Source organism: Anomaloglossus baeobatrachus, chromosome 4, assembly GCF_048569485.1.
Source record: "Anomaloglossus baeobatrachus isolate aAnoBae1 chromosome 4, aAnoBae1.hap1, whole genome shotgun sequence".
In the NCBI taxonomy this organism is placed as follows: Eukaryota; Metazoa; Chordata; class Amphibia; order Anura; family Aromobatidae; genus Anomaloglossus; species Anomaloglossus baeobatrachus.
The window spans coordinates 644,772,440-644,785,971 of record NC_134356.1 but is presented as its reverse complement, the minus strand read 5'-3'; positions in this window follow the sequence as shown (position 1 = coordinate 644,785,971).

Here is a 13,532-nt window from a genome sequence, read left to right as displayed (position 1 = left end):
TTGACCCCATTACATACCCCCCCACTTAAAGGTTGGCAGTCCCTGTCAACTACCGTCGGTTCCCAGGCAGCGATGACTGCAGACGTTACAGGGGTTGGTTGAGAAGTGGGCCATACGTACTGGTCCCTGTAAGACCGCCCGGGCGGGATCCCAGCAGTGGTGCGGTCAGTGCGCCTCAAGGGTCGGTTGTTCCCCTCCCTGTCACTGTCTCTACGCCCCACTCCAGTCAGCACCCCGGGGAAAGAACTGGGTTGTGTAGGGAGGTCACTGATCTCAGAGTCAAGGTGATCACTGTGCCGGGAAACGTCCGTGTCGTCAGTCGTGTTGGTAGTGTCATCCCCTCCGGGTACTGTGGTAGGGGAGTCAGGCTGGGATCGGCAGGGCCGCAACATATTTCGGTGCACAGTGCGGATGCTGTGATTGTCTTCACCCCGCACTCGGTATACATGCCCGTTGGGGTAGGGGCGTTCGATTACCCGGTAAACCTCAGTCTCCCACTTGGCTCGAAGTTTCCCTTGGGGCTTCTTGATACGGAGCAGGACTGGCTGTCCCAACTTCAAGGGTTGCTCTTGCACGGGGAGTGGATCAGCATGTATCTGGCCCCGGATTTGTTTGCTCACCAGTCGGTGTACCGTCTCCATCTTCTGTCGGTGAGCATTTAGCCAGGAGGGGTAGTTATGGCAGACGTCAACTCCAGGGCGAAATAGGTTCAGGTCATGGACCCCTTTTCCGGGGCGACCAAAGAGAAGGGTGTGTGGAGTGTAGCCAGTCACAGAGTGGACCTGGTTGTTATAGGCCCATACTAAATCAGGAAGGAATTGAGGCCATTGGTCTTTCTTATCATCAGCCAAGGTGCGGATCAGCTGGAGTAGGGTCCGGTTGAAGCGTTCACATGCACCGTTCCCTTGTGGGTGATAAGGAGTGGTCCTCGACTTCTGGATCCCATACATCTGGTGCAGCTCTTCGATGACTCGGCCCTCGAAACAAGCCCCCTGGTCGGAGTGCAACCTCTCCGGGCACCCGTAGACATGGATGAACTGTCGACAGATGGCCCGAGCAGCCGATTCAGCCGTCTGGTCTTTGGTAGCGACAGCGACAGCGAATTTCGTGAAGTGATCCACCATGACTAAACAATACTGATAGCCACTGCTCGCCGTCCCAACCAGCAGATAATCCACCATCAACAGCTCAAGGGGTCTGGATGTTTTAATTGTCTGAACAGGTGCACGCTGCTCAGAGGACTTGTGTAGTTCACAGGTGCGACAGGTCTGGCAGACGTCTTCAACCAGCTTGCGGAGCCCCGGACAATAGATGGACTGTTGAACCCACCGAAAAGTCTTGTCCATTCCGAAGTGTCCATTCCTTTTGTGGGCCTGGACCACCATCTCACGGGCCAATTGTTCAGGCACTACAACTTGTGCGCATTCTTCCAGCATGTGTGACAAGAGAACCTTCCGGTATAGCACTCCTTCTCTCAGAATCAGCCGGTCCCACTGGCTGAGCAGGGTCAAGGTCCCGGTAGACAGTCGCGCCCGTATATCGGCGGGAGGCTTCTGCTGCCGTTTCACCCATTGTTTGAGTAGAGCCCAATCGGGGTTCTGGTCCTGAATCCTGCACCACTCCTGGGGTGGCAAGGCGACTCCCACCGGAGTTCCAGCTTCGCCCACAACGAGCTGGCGGTGATCCACCATCTGTTGGGCGAGCTTTGCAAAGTCAGGTGTCTCGTCCCCTTCTAATTCTTCATCCCGGTCTCGGTTGAGTAAGGGGTATGACACTCTAGACAGGCTGTCCGCATTTTGGTTCTCAGCGCCAGCCCGATACTTGATCTTGTAATTGAACTTGGAGAGCCGAGCCATCCAACGCTGCTCCATGACTCCGAGCTTCGCATTTTCTAGATGGGCCAACGGGTTGTTATCGGTCAGGACTAGTACTTCGGTCCCCGTGAGATACCCTGCAAATTTCTCCGCCATAGCCCACGTTAGGGCCAACAGCTCCAGCCGGAACGAGCTATAATTGGTGGGGTTCTTCTCGCCCTCATGTAGGGACCGACTGGCATAGGCTATGACCCGTTCCTTGCCGTCTTGGACCTGTGAAAGTACTGCCCCTAGACCCTGTAAACTGGCATCGGTGTGTAGTTGGAAGGGCAGGTTGTAGTCCGCATATGCCAGGATGGGGGGAGACGTTAAGGCACCCTTTAGGGCTTGGAAGGAGTCTTCCTGGCTGGGTCCCCAGCGGATGAGTCGTCCTCTGGGGCTGTTGGTGGTCCCTCGAAGCAGATCCTGCAAGGGTGCAGCAAGCCGGGCGAAGTTTTTGACGAACCGGCGGTAGTAGCCGGCCAACCCCAGGAAAGCCCTGACCTCCTTGACGTTTGTGGGCTGCGGCCAATCCCGTACGGCGGCTATCTTCTCTGAAGATGGCTGGACGCCTTCGGCTGAGATCCGGTGGCCCAGGTAATTGATCTCGGGCTGCAGAAGACTGCACTTGTTGGGTTTCAACTTCAGGCCATGTTCCCTCAACCTACTGAACACACGGCCCAGCTGCTGCAGGTGTTCTTCAAATGTGGCCGAATAGACTACAATGTCGTCCAGATAGATGAGGGTGAAGTCGAAGTTGAAGTCTCCCAAGCAGCGCTCCATCAGCCGCTGGAAAGTCCCCGGCGCGTTGTTCAGACCAAAGGGCATCCGGTCAAACTCGTACAGGCCCATGGGTAAGATGAAAGCAGTCTTCTCTCTATCTTTCTCATGCATAGGTACCTGCCAATATCCGCTGGCCAGTTCCAACGAGGAGAAGTATTTGGCTTTCTTCAGGGCTGTCAGGGATTCTTCGATCCTTGGCAGAGGGTACGAGTCCCGGATGGTGCAAGCATTCAAACGGCGGTAGTCCACACAGAATCTCAGGGATCCGTCCTTCTTCTTGACTAACACTACCGGCGCCGCCCAGGGGCTCTGGCTTTCCCGTACCACCCCCGCGTGTAGCATGGAATTCAGGAGATTTTTCACTTCTTGGTATTGCTGGGGAGGAATTTGGCGGTACCTTTCACGGATAGGAGCAGTGTCACCGGTGGGGATCTCGTGTTTGATACTGGTGGTGCACCCAAAATCGGTGTCGTGCCGGGCAAAGGACGCCTGATGCTCTTGGAGTAGCTCTTCCACCTGAGACACCTCCCGTTTGGAGTATTGGGATACGTCCAACTGACACTTCTCTCGGAGTTCTCGCCCCACGTTGGTGTCACCCGCGACAGCGGCCATGGTAGAGACCGTCACTGTCCAATCTCCCTCTGTAGACGGTACAAACTGGAGGGGGCTCATAGGGTTCACCTCTTCGGTTAGAGCGTAGACTCGGCCGAGCTGTGTCCCGGCTTCTAGGTCAACGCTCACATTAGCCGTGTTGCCCAGCCTGACAGGAATTCTTCCCTTTCTCACTACTGCTAGAGTTCGAGCGACTAGTGGGTTCAGCTTCCCCTCCCTCGGGGAGCGCGGCTCAATCAGCACCTCCACGCCTTCAAACTGTCTCATGGTGCCAAGGGGTAGTGAGATAACTGTCTCTTTTCCAGCTGGTAAGGTGATCCTAGTATGGCGGGGTACGGTGACCGTGGCCAGCGGCAGCTGTTCTTCGGTCATTCGCTGGAGGTTGCAGGTCCGGACCACTTGTTGAAAGGCACGGCGGGTGGCCTTATGTGCGGTCACTCCTTGCCAGTACTTGGGCCCCTTCTTGGTAAACAGCACCAGATTCAGGTCCTTCAAGATGTTCATCCCAATAATCATGGGCGTTTCTGGTTCAAAGCCTTCCCTGACCACAATTATCCCTCTCTTCCCGAGATCTTGGCCACAGATTTCGGTGTTCATCCAGGCAACTCCCGACACCGGAATGGGTAGATTATTGGCTGCTTTGATCTTGATGGCGGTATCAGGGTCATAGGCAACTCGCGGTTTTAGACATTCTTCGTAGAACTGCTCGGAGATAGTGGATACCTGAGACCCAGTATCCATTAACCCTTGTACGGCGATCCCTTCCAGTAATACTTCCAGGGTGGGGCTATTTGATGCAAGTTTGTTCCGTGGCTGGCTCTGTTTTCCTACACCCCTCTCTTTGGCATCCCCTGTCGAGTGAGCCTCTTTGACAGGGGCGTCTAGTTTAAAGGCGGCCTCTGTTGTGGGACCTGACTTGCTGGTTCTGGTAGATCGGACTGTGGAGGAGCTTGAAAGTTCTGGGGGCAACGGTTGGCTCTATGGCGGGGATCGCCGCATGTCCAGCATCTTCCCATCGGCCGGCTGGGTTGTTGTCTCGCTTGCCGGCCCGCCTGTTGATCTAAGGTGAGCTGTAACACCTGTTTCTGCAACTCTGCCACCATCTGTTTCAGTTCCTCCGTGTTGCTGTTCGGCGTCCCGATATCAGATATGGACCTGCAAGCCGCGGTATATGTCTGTGTCTCCACGACAGGCCCCCTTGAACGTTCTATAGCTTCTTGTTTGGCCTCAGCGAACGTAAAGGCCGGATTTATCCGGAGTAGATCTTGCAATGAGCGGTTAAGGTACGGGTCTCTCAATCCGGTCACAAACTGATCTCTCAACACCAGGTCACGGGTACCCGTACTAGCTATCTGTTCTTCTTTTCTACAGGCTTGTTCTAGTAGCACTTGAAGGGCATTGGCATATTGAGGGATGTCCTCCGACTCGAGTTGCGTCCGCCGGAAAAACATATAGCGCAATGTTCCCGCATATGTGGTCGGTCCATAGGTGTTCTCCAGCACCCGCACTAAGTCATCCAACGTACGCTGGCCCCTAACCGTCTCCAGCCTGACTGTCGTCCACGCTTCCCCTTCTAGTGTTAGCATGGCCATTTCTGCTAAGGTCTTAGGGTCAGTGTTATACATTTCCCCCACTATCTTAAGTTGTTCAGTCCATTCCGTTACAGGATAGTTCCGTCCGTCAAACTTCCTCACCTGATTGACAATAGACGGCGGGGGAGCTGTCTGGTTATAAGTTACTACCGGGGGATGATTTTGTTGGTCACACATCCTGCCGACTACGCCACATGAAGCGACCGATGGTAGGGCCGCGGGTGTGTGTGTATGCTCTATTCCAACAAAATCCCCATACTCAGATTTTACCGGTAGTAACATTTCTTTACTAGGAAACATGTTTATAATACAATCAACTGAGCTATCTGCACACATGGGTATAGGAAGCCCCTGGACTTTCACTCCTTCCGGGTATGCAGCAAGAAAAAAAAACAACAACAAAAAATGGCGGCAACTTTCCCTAACTTTCCCTACAAACACGTACCAGTCTATCCCGAAAGAAGATGTCGCTCCCACGTCGCAGGCCTGGGGTCTCGCGGTGATGGGTCCCGGTGCAGCGCTGGAGAGATGAAGCTCCTCGGTCTTTTCTTTTCTTTTATCTTCCCCAGCTGGTGACGGATTATAAGTAGTCTTTTGGTCCCGGAGCACGCCGGGCAGAAGAAGGCAGGTCACAGTCCCTGCAATTACACTCAGATGGCGGTGCTCGGTAGTCCGGTTAACTCCCTGAGGAAAACAAAGTTCTGCAGACTGGGAGTGACAGAAACTGCTTTCACCGGGTGATTTCTTCCTGACTTTTGCGGCAAAACGAGCCCTCTCTTCAGGGAGACCACACGCAGGACTCTCCTCACTGAGCTCCGGAGCTGAACACCACTTTCCCGCGTCTTCTCTTCTGGTTTTTCACACACCAGCTCCTGTGGGGAATTTCCCAGCTCTGTGTTTGTCGTTGTACAGTACGACGCTGCCCCCTTGTGGGCAATTGCTGGAACAGTATTCAAAGCCATTTCTACAGAAGGGATACAGTCGGACTTGTTGACCCCATTACAGTGACATCAGAGGTTTATGGCATCATGAAATATGCAGATTCCATCCAACTTTATATAATATGCAAATTCCATCTGACCACACTCGTTAAGTAAATAAAGGTGACTCGCCTGTCTATGTCATCACGATCACACTCGTTAAGTAAATAAAGGTGACTCGCCTGCCTATGTCATCACGATCACACTCGTTAAGTAAATAAAGGTGACTCGCCTGCCTATGTCATCACGATCACACTCGTTAAGTAAATAAAGGTGACTCGCCTGTCTATGTCATCACGATCACACTCGTTAAGTAAATAATGGTGACTCGCCTGTCTATGTCATCACGATCACACTCGTTAAGTAAATACGCTTAACTATGTCCTCACTTTGTGATGTCACAATGATCAAAGGCTCTAAACAAACTGCTCCTGGGAGCTTTACAGCCATTTCTCACTTTTTTCTATAGAGACAGGACGATAGAGCCGAACTCTGGCAGCCAGAAAGACATAAGTGCAGCTCTTACCTTTTTGGAGAGAAACGGGATAAGAACGCTACATTTTCATCAGAATGGAAAAAGAGCCGATGGAGGACGACCTAGGACCACGAGCGTCAGGCGAGCTGGTGACGTATACCACCCACCTCCTCTGTATCTGCTGATGTCATGTAGCCCTTTGGTGGCGTTTAATCAAGGCTGGTGTTATTCTATACCAACCTTCATGAAGCGCCCATTGGAGTAAGATGCACCAAATTCATTTCCTCTTAATGAATTTGACTCATCTTTTAAAGGGAATCTGTCAGGAGGTTTTTGCTGCGTAATCTGCATAATTTATGGGTAGATATCCTGATTTCAATGATGTGTCCCTTACTGTGCTGCTTAGTGTAGTTTTGATAAAATCACTGTGTAATCAGCAGGAGGTTATCACTACAGGACTACTTGGCATGCGGAAGGTAGTCCAGCATATTCATGAGCTTTGTATAACTGCTACATCTGCAGCAGAGAAAACATTGACAGCAAACAGGCTCAGTAAGTGACACATCGCTGGATTCAGGGTCTCTTGTGACTTCTCCCTGTATCTTCAGCTCCTTGGGAGACTCATGTACAGGGTGCAGTGTAAAATATGCAAAACAATTAGCGTTTTTTTTTATGAGATTTCTGGTGATAAGTCCTGTGAAAAACTCTGTGTAAATATTTTATTTCCAAATTTTAATTCAGGTTTGTTAAAGGGGTTTTCCAGGCTTGAGGGTAAAAGTCTGCAGTTGCTCTAGGTGTCAGCACCTGAACGCATGTATGCAAGTCACATACTTGTGGTGACGACTGCCAGCTACTGGCACAGGCAAATCCTCACAGCGCACAGTGCAGTTCCCTGTTAGGATTCAAAAGTCTGTTAACCTCAAGCCTGGACATCCCCTTTAAGACAAAAGTTACATTTTATTATATATTACATAGATTAAAATGATTGTTTCCTACTGGAAATCCATTTTATTAAAGTTTAATAGTTATCCTTGTAAACTTTTCTGGTGCAAACAGCTTGAGGCGTGAACTCCTTAGGGTGCGTGCCCGCGATCAGTGTTGGCAGCGTTTTGGATGCAGCATGCTTCAGCTTCGTCCAAAACGCTGCGTTGTACAGTACAAGCACAGTGAATGGGATTTCTAGGAATCCCATGCCCACTGTACGTGTGCGGCCCGCAGCAAAAACTGATCTGTGGTGCGGCTTTCCTGAGCTGCAGCATGTCGATTGTTTGCTGCGGAGTCGCAAATGTCGTCCGTAGGGAGAACACAAGCAAGAGACCACAGCGCCCTGAACCCTGATTGTAGGCACAGGCCGCTGCGGTCTCCTGCATTCTCCTACAGAGGAGATTCTCTGGTCCCCTGGTCCGGACTCGCTTACATACCCTTATGTTATTACAGTACAACAGGTGTATATATTATACAATCTGCCGACTAAAAATGGGTGATGTCACCTATGTAAACCAAGAAAACATAATACTAATTGAGGAGCCAAAAATAAGATGAACTTTTATATTTTATTCCGGTACCTTGTTGGATTTTGTCTCCTGGTAATAGAATATTATATACCTAAATAGGTATTGTTATGTGAATTTCTATTAGTAACACTGAGTGATTGAAACCTCCACGTTTCAAAAGTGGACGCGGGGTCACAACTGCGGTGGTTGAGCGTGACCTGTACGCACTGTCACACCTGCGGCGGTCGAGTGGGACCTTGACACGATCACTGTGGAGTTAGTAGAGTCCGCGCCGGTGGTGCTCTGAATAGCTGATTTTAGGAACAGGTATTGCTATATGTGAATTTCTATTTGTAACACTGGGTGACTGAAACCTCCACGTTTCAAAAGTGGACGCGGGGTCACACCTGCGGTGGTTGAACGTGACCTGTATGCACTGTCACACCTGCGGCGGTCGAGTGGGACCTTGTCACGATCACTGTGGAGTTAGTAGAGTCCGTACCGGTGGTGCTCTGAATAGCTGATTTTAGGAACAGGTATTGTTATGTGAATTTCTATTAGTAACACTGAGTGACTGAAACCTCCACGTTTCAAAAGTGGACGCGGGGTCACAACTGCGGTGGTCGAATGGGACCTGGACACACTGTTACACCTGCGGCGGTCGAGTGGGACCTTGTCACGATCACTGTGGAGTTAGTAGAGTCCGTACCGGTGGTGCTCTGAATAGCTGATTTTAGGAACTGGTATTGTTATATGTGAATTTCTATTAGTAACACTGGGTGACTGAAATCTCCACGTTTCAAAAGTGGACGCGGGGTCACAACTGCGGTGGTCGAGTGGGACCTGGACGCACTGTCACACCTGCGGCGGTCGAGTGGGACCTTGTCACGATCACTGTGGAGTTAGTAGAGTCTGCGCCGGTGGTGCTCTGAATAGCTGATTTTAGGAACAGGTATTGTTATATGTGAATTTCTATTAGTAACACTGGGTGACTGAAACCTCCACGTTTCAAAAGTGGACGCGGGGTCACAACTGCGGTGGTCGAGTGGGACCTGGATGCACTGTCACACCTGCGGCGGTCGAGTGGGACCTTGTCACGATCACTGTGGAGTTAGTAGAGTCCGCGCCGGTGGTGCTCTGAATAGCTGATTTTAGGAACAGGTATTGTTATATGTGAATTTCTATTAGTAACACTGAGTGACTGAAACCTCCACGTTTCAAAAGTGGACGCGGGGTCACAACTGCGGTGGTCGAGTGGGACCTGGACGCACTGTCACACCTGCAGAGGTCGAGTGGGACCTTGTCGCGATCACTGTGGAGTTAGTAGAGTCCGCGCCGGTGGTGCTCTGAATAGCTGATTTTAGGAACAGGTATTGTTATATGTGAATTTCTATTAGTAACACTGGGTGACTGAAACCTCCACGTTTCAAAAGTGGACGCGGGGTCACAACTGCGGTGGTCGAGTGGGACCTGGACGCACTGTCACATCTGCGGCGGTCGAGTGGGACCTTGTCACGATCACTGTGGAGTTAGTAGAGTCCGCGCCGGTGGTGCTCTGAATAGCTGATTTTAGGAACAGGTATTGTTATATGTGAATTTCTATTAGTAACACTGAGTGACCGAAACCTCCACGTTTCAAAAGTGGACGCGGGGTCACAACTGCGGTGGTTGAGCGTGACCTGTACGCACTGTCACACCTGCGGAGGTCGAGTGGGACCTTGTCACAATCATTGTGGAGTTAGTAGAGTCCGCGCCGGTGGTGCTCTGAAAAGCTGATTTTTTATTAACTGGAACGTGTCTGGATATAAAGAGGCGGTGTCGTTGGACTTTATCTCAGCACTTCAGGTCTAGGAGTGCGACGGAACTTTTATCTCATCTTGTCTTGTATATTGTCTTTGTCTGTTGCTGGAGACATTGTCTTAAGTACTGAAGGGAATTACCCTTGAGTGTAATTATCAACAGATATGGTATATCTTATACTAAATTGCAAGGTACCAGATTAAAATATTTCACAAGTTCTAATATTATATTGGCTAAGTGTCTGCATGTCAGTTATAACATATTGTGTTATGATTGGAGATGAGCGAACCTGAACTGTAAAGTTCGGGGATCATACCAGACACTGGTTGTTCAGGGCTCGAACTCCAACACAGTGTTTTAAAAAAAACTCTGTGTCCGAATTTGAATGCTGTTAGTTTGCTAATAAAGTTTGTTGAAAGGCTGCAGTGCAACCAATTAACAAACTTTATTGCATGAGGATGATTGCTGTGAACAAAAATTAATAATTTAAAAAAAATGGAGAGGGATCCCCCTATGTTTATAACTAGCCAAGGCAAAGCAGACAGCGGGGAGTTGGTATTATCAGGCTGGTAAGGCCTATGGTTTTTTGGCCCTTCCCAGCCTAAAATAGCAGCCCCCAGTCACCTAAGAAGTGGCACAAGCATTAGATGCAGCCATTCTGGTGCTTTGCCTGGCTTTTCTTGATTGCCCTTGTGTGGTGGCAATCTGTTTAATACTTTTGCAGTTGATGTTAGCTGTGAATTGACAGCTGGCATCAACCCCGGGTGTTAGTAATGGAGAGGTGTCTATCAGACATCTCCATTACTTCCCCGGCTGAAAGAAAAAAGTTCATGGATAAGCATATGTGCTTTTTGTGAATAATAGAATATTGCAGGTTATTGTTACTAGATTTTGTTATATGGGACGTTGATCCAGGGAACTAGTCTGATTGCCATACGTGGAGTCGGGAAGAAATTTTTCCTCTAATATGGGGCAATTAGCATCTGCCTCATGGGGTTTTTGCCTTCCTCTGGATCAACACATTAGCTTTTAGGCTGAACGTGATGGACTTAAGTCTTTCAACCTTAAGACTATGAAACTGTCTTTGTATTGAGGCTCAAGGGTGTAGGCCGGGGTTTCTTAGGGACCTGCATTAATGGAGTGTTTTGCTCCAAGTCTATCCCAGGAAGCCTTTTTGAGCTGACGTGCTTAGACAGATCCCAACATTGAGGGGGGAAAAAAAGCTTTAGTTAGTTAAAGGCGTTTTCCCATGAGCAAACTTAATTTTAACAAATTTTAATCAAATCTTGGAATAATAATAATTTCCATAATTGGATGTAATTAAAAAAAAAGTTCCTGTGCAGAGTTAATCTTATATATGTGCCCCTGTTACTGTAATGGCCGTGTCTGACCGTACAGGGACATGGTCTGATCATACTCCTAGGCAGGGGAGGACTTGATCGCAAAATATTTTCTCTTTGAGGTAAAACATTTTTAAAAGCAAGTAGGGAAATGTTTTACATCACAAAAAGAATCAGCTGGGATCTTGTTTAATTAAGTTTAACTTTATTCATGGGGAAACCCCTTTAAGGGTGAATTAAAAGCAAAGCCACAGAAAGATTTAGGGTTTTTTTCTTTCTATATTGAACTTATGAGCTTTCAGGGAATTTTAATTCCTTTTTCTGTGGCTTTGCATTTAATGTTAGGTAGGGACTCGCAAGATAATGAGGACCCTTGACGTGGGTTGCGAGCTTGTATATTTTGGCCAAAATATTGACCCATGCCACAATTAATTTATTATATATTTTTGCACGTTATATCTCTTTATGAAGGATGCAGCCAAGCCCATCTATGTTGGCCTTGTAAACTAGGGTGTCTGTGATGGTGGGGTGCACTGATAGAGTGTTGGGCAGCCCGCCTAATGTAATACTATGGGCGTCACTAATAGGCTGTAAGCCAGGCACTGCCCTATACAGGCCTTATTTGTGTGCAATGTTAATACTGAGCAATCACCCCTCCATAATTTGGCAGGTTGTGAGTGGTTGTCTCATCAGCATTAGATTCGGTAACCTGGGCAGATGAATACCTTTGCCCGTTTTTTGCTATATTGAACTTATGAAATTTTGGGCAATTTTAATTTTTCTGTGGCTTTGCTCATAATTTTAGTATACGGACTCAAAAAATAATGAGGACGTTGGGTTGTGAGCTTGCGTATTTTGGCTAAAATATTAACCAATACCTCATTTATTTATCATATTTTAATGTACATGATTCTTGATTTCAGACAATCCCATCTATGTTGGTCTTGTAAACTAGGGTGTCTGTCCTGGTGGAGAGCAATGACAGAGCATACCTCCCAACTTTTGAAGAAAGGAAAGAGAGACAAAGTGAGAGGCGCGCTACACGCACCGCTGCTAATTTTAGCCACACCTCTAGCCACACCCATTTGGCAGTAAGGGTAATTCAGCAGTTGCCTCAGACTGTTGATTCATAGTCAAAGCAGCCAAAATTTTCTTCCTTTTGTATGTGTCACTATACGACATATTGCTTATTTCTGTCTATAAGGCTGTGTTCACACGTTGCATAGATTCTGGGGAGTTTTTTCTGCCGCTGTCCGCACCAAACTACACAATCCATTTTTGCTGCATTTTGTATGCCTTTTCTATTTATCTATTTATCTAATATATATAAAGGTGTGTGTGTGGTGTGTGTGTGTGTGTGTGTGTGTGTGTGTGTGTGTGTGTGTGTGTGTGTGTGTGTGTGTGTATGTGTGTGTATGTGTGTGTGTGTGTGTGTGTGTGTGTGTGTGTGTGTGTGTGTATGTCAGCTAAAGGAATCCGCACTGTCGCATTTACAATCACGAAATTTTGCACAGATACTCCATGTGACTCAGGGAACGTCACAGATTATGTTTGGGCGGGAAAATTTAACCTCATGCTTTCCAGTTACTCTACAAAAATTTTGCAGCCATTAAACTGAATGGAGCTGGGTGCTGCAGGCCATAAATAGCAACTGTCAGTGGTTGCTATAGGAACAAAATAAATTGTTAGTATACGAAGCTTATGTGTGAGGTAAAAAGATGTCGGTGGTGAAACGGATAGAGAGAGACAGAGACACAGACAGAGACAGACGGGGAAAGAGACAGCTGGGCAAAGAGACAGCCAGACAAAGAGACAGACGGGCAAAGAGACAGACGGGCAAAGAGACAGAGAGAGAGACAGACAGATACAGAGATTGAGACAGGCTGATGCAAATACAGACAGAGAGATAGAAACAGACAGTAAAGGAAAGAGACAGACAGTGAGACAGACAGAGAGAGACACACAGACAGAGACTGGGAGAGAGACAGAGAGACAGTTACTATCCCGGGCAATGCCCGGGTACTACAGCTAGTATAGAAATAAAGATAAGAGACACCCTCATTCACCAATTTATTTCCCTGCAAAATTCCAATTCGGTCTGCTGTAATCCATATCGAGGTCCCACGACGTCAGCAGACTCAGCCTTTCAGCCTATAAAGTACAGAACATTCCCCATTGGCTAAAAGAGCAACCACTGCTGGCTCACACACTGTGCTCAGTGAGAACCATGGCAGTGAACTGTGATGACTTCATGAGGTCACTGCAGGCCATATCATGTGGGTCACACAGTAGCATGTGACCCGCCGCGGGAAGTGACGAGCTGTGAAGTCATGCAGTTCACTAACCATGGCAATTCTCACACAAAGTAATGTGAAAACCAGTCAACTGGGGGCTGATATTATTAGGGTGGGAAGGGACATGGCGCTGCTGTACCTGTGCTGGTTATGAAAATTAGGGGGATCACCACGTCATCTTTTTTATTGATTTATTAACTCTGCTAAATAGCTGTGCAAGCTATCTATCTATCTATCTATAGATCCTTCTATCTACCTATCTATCTATCTATCTATCTATCTATCCCGCTATCTATAGATCCTTCTATCT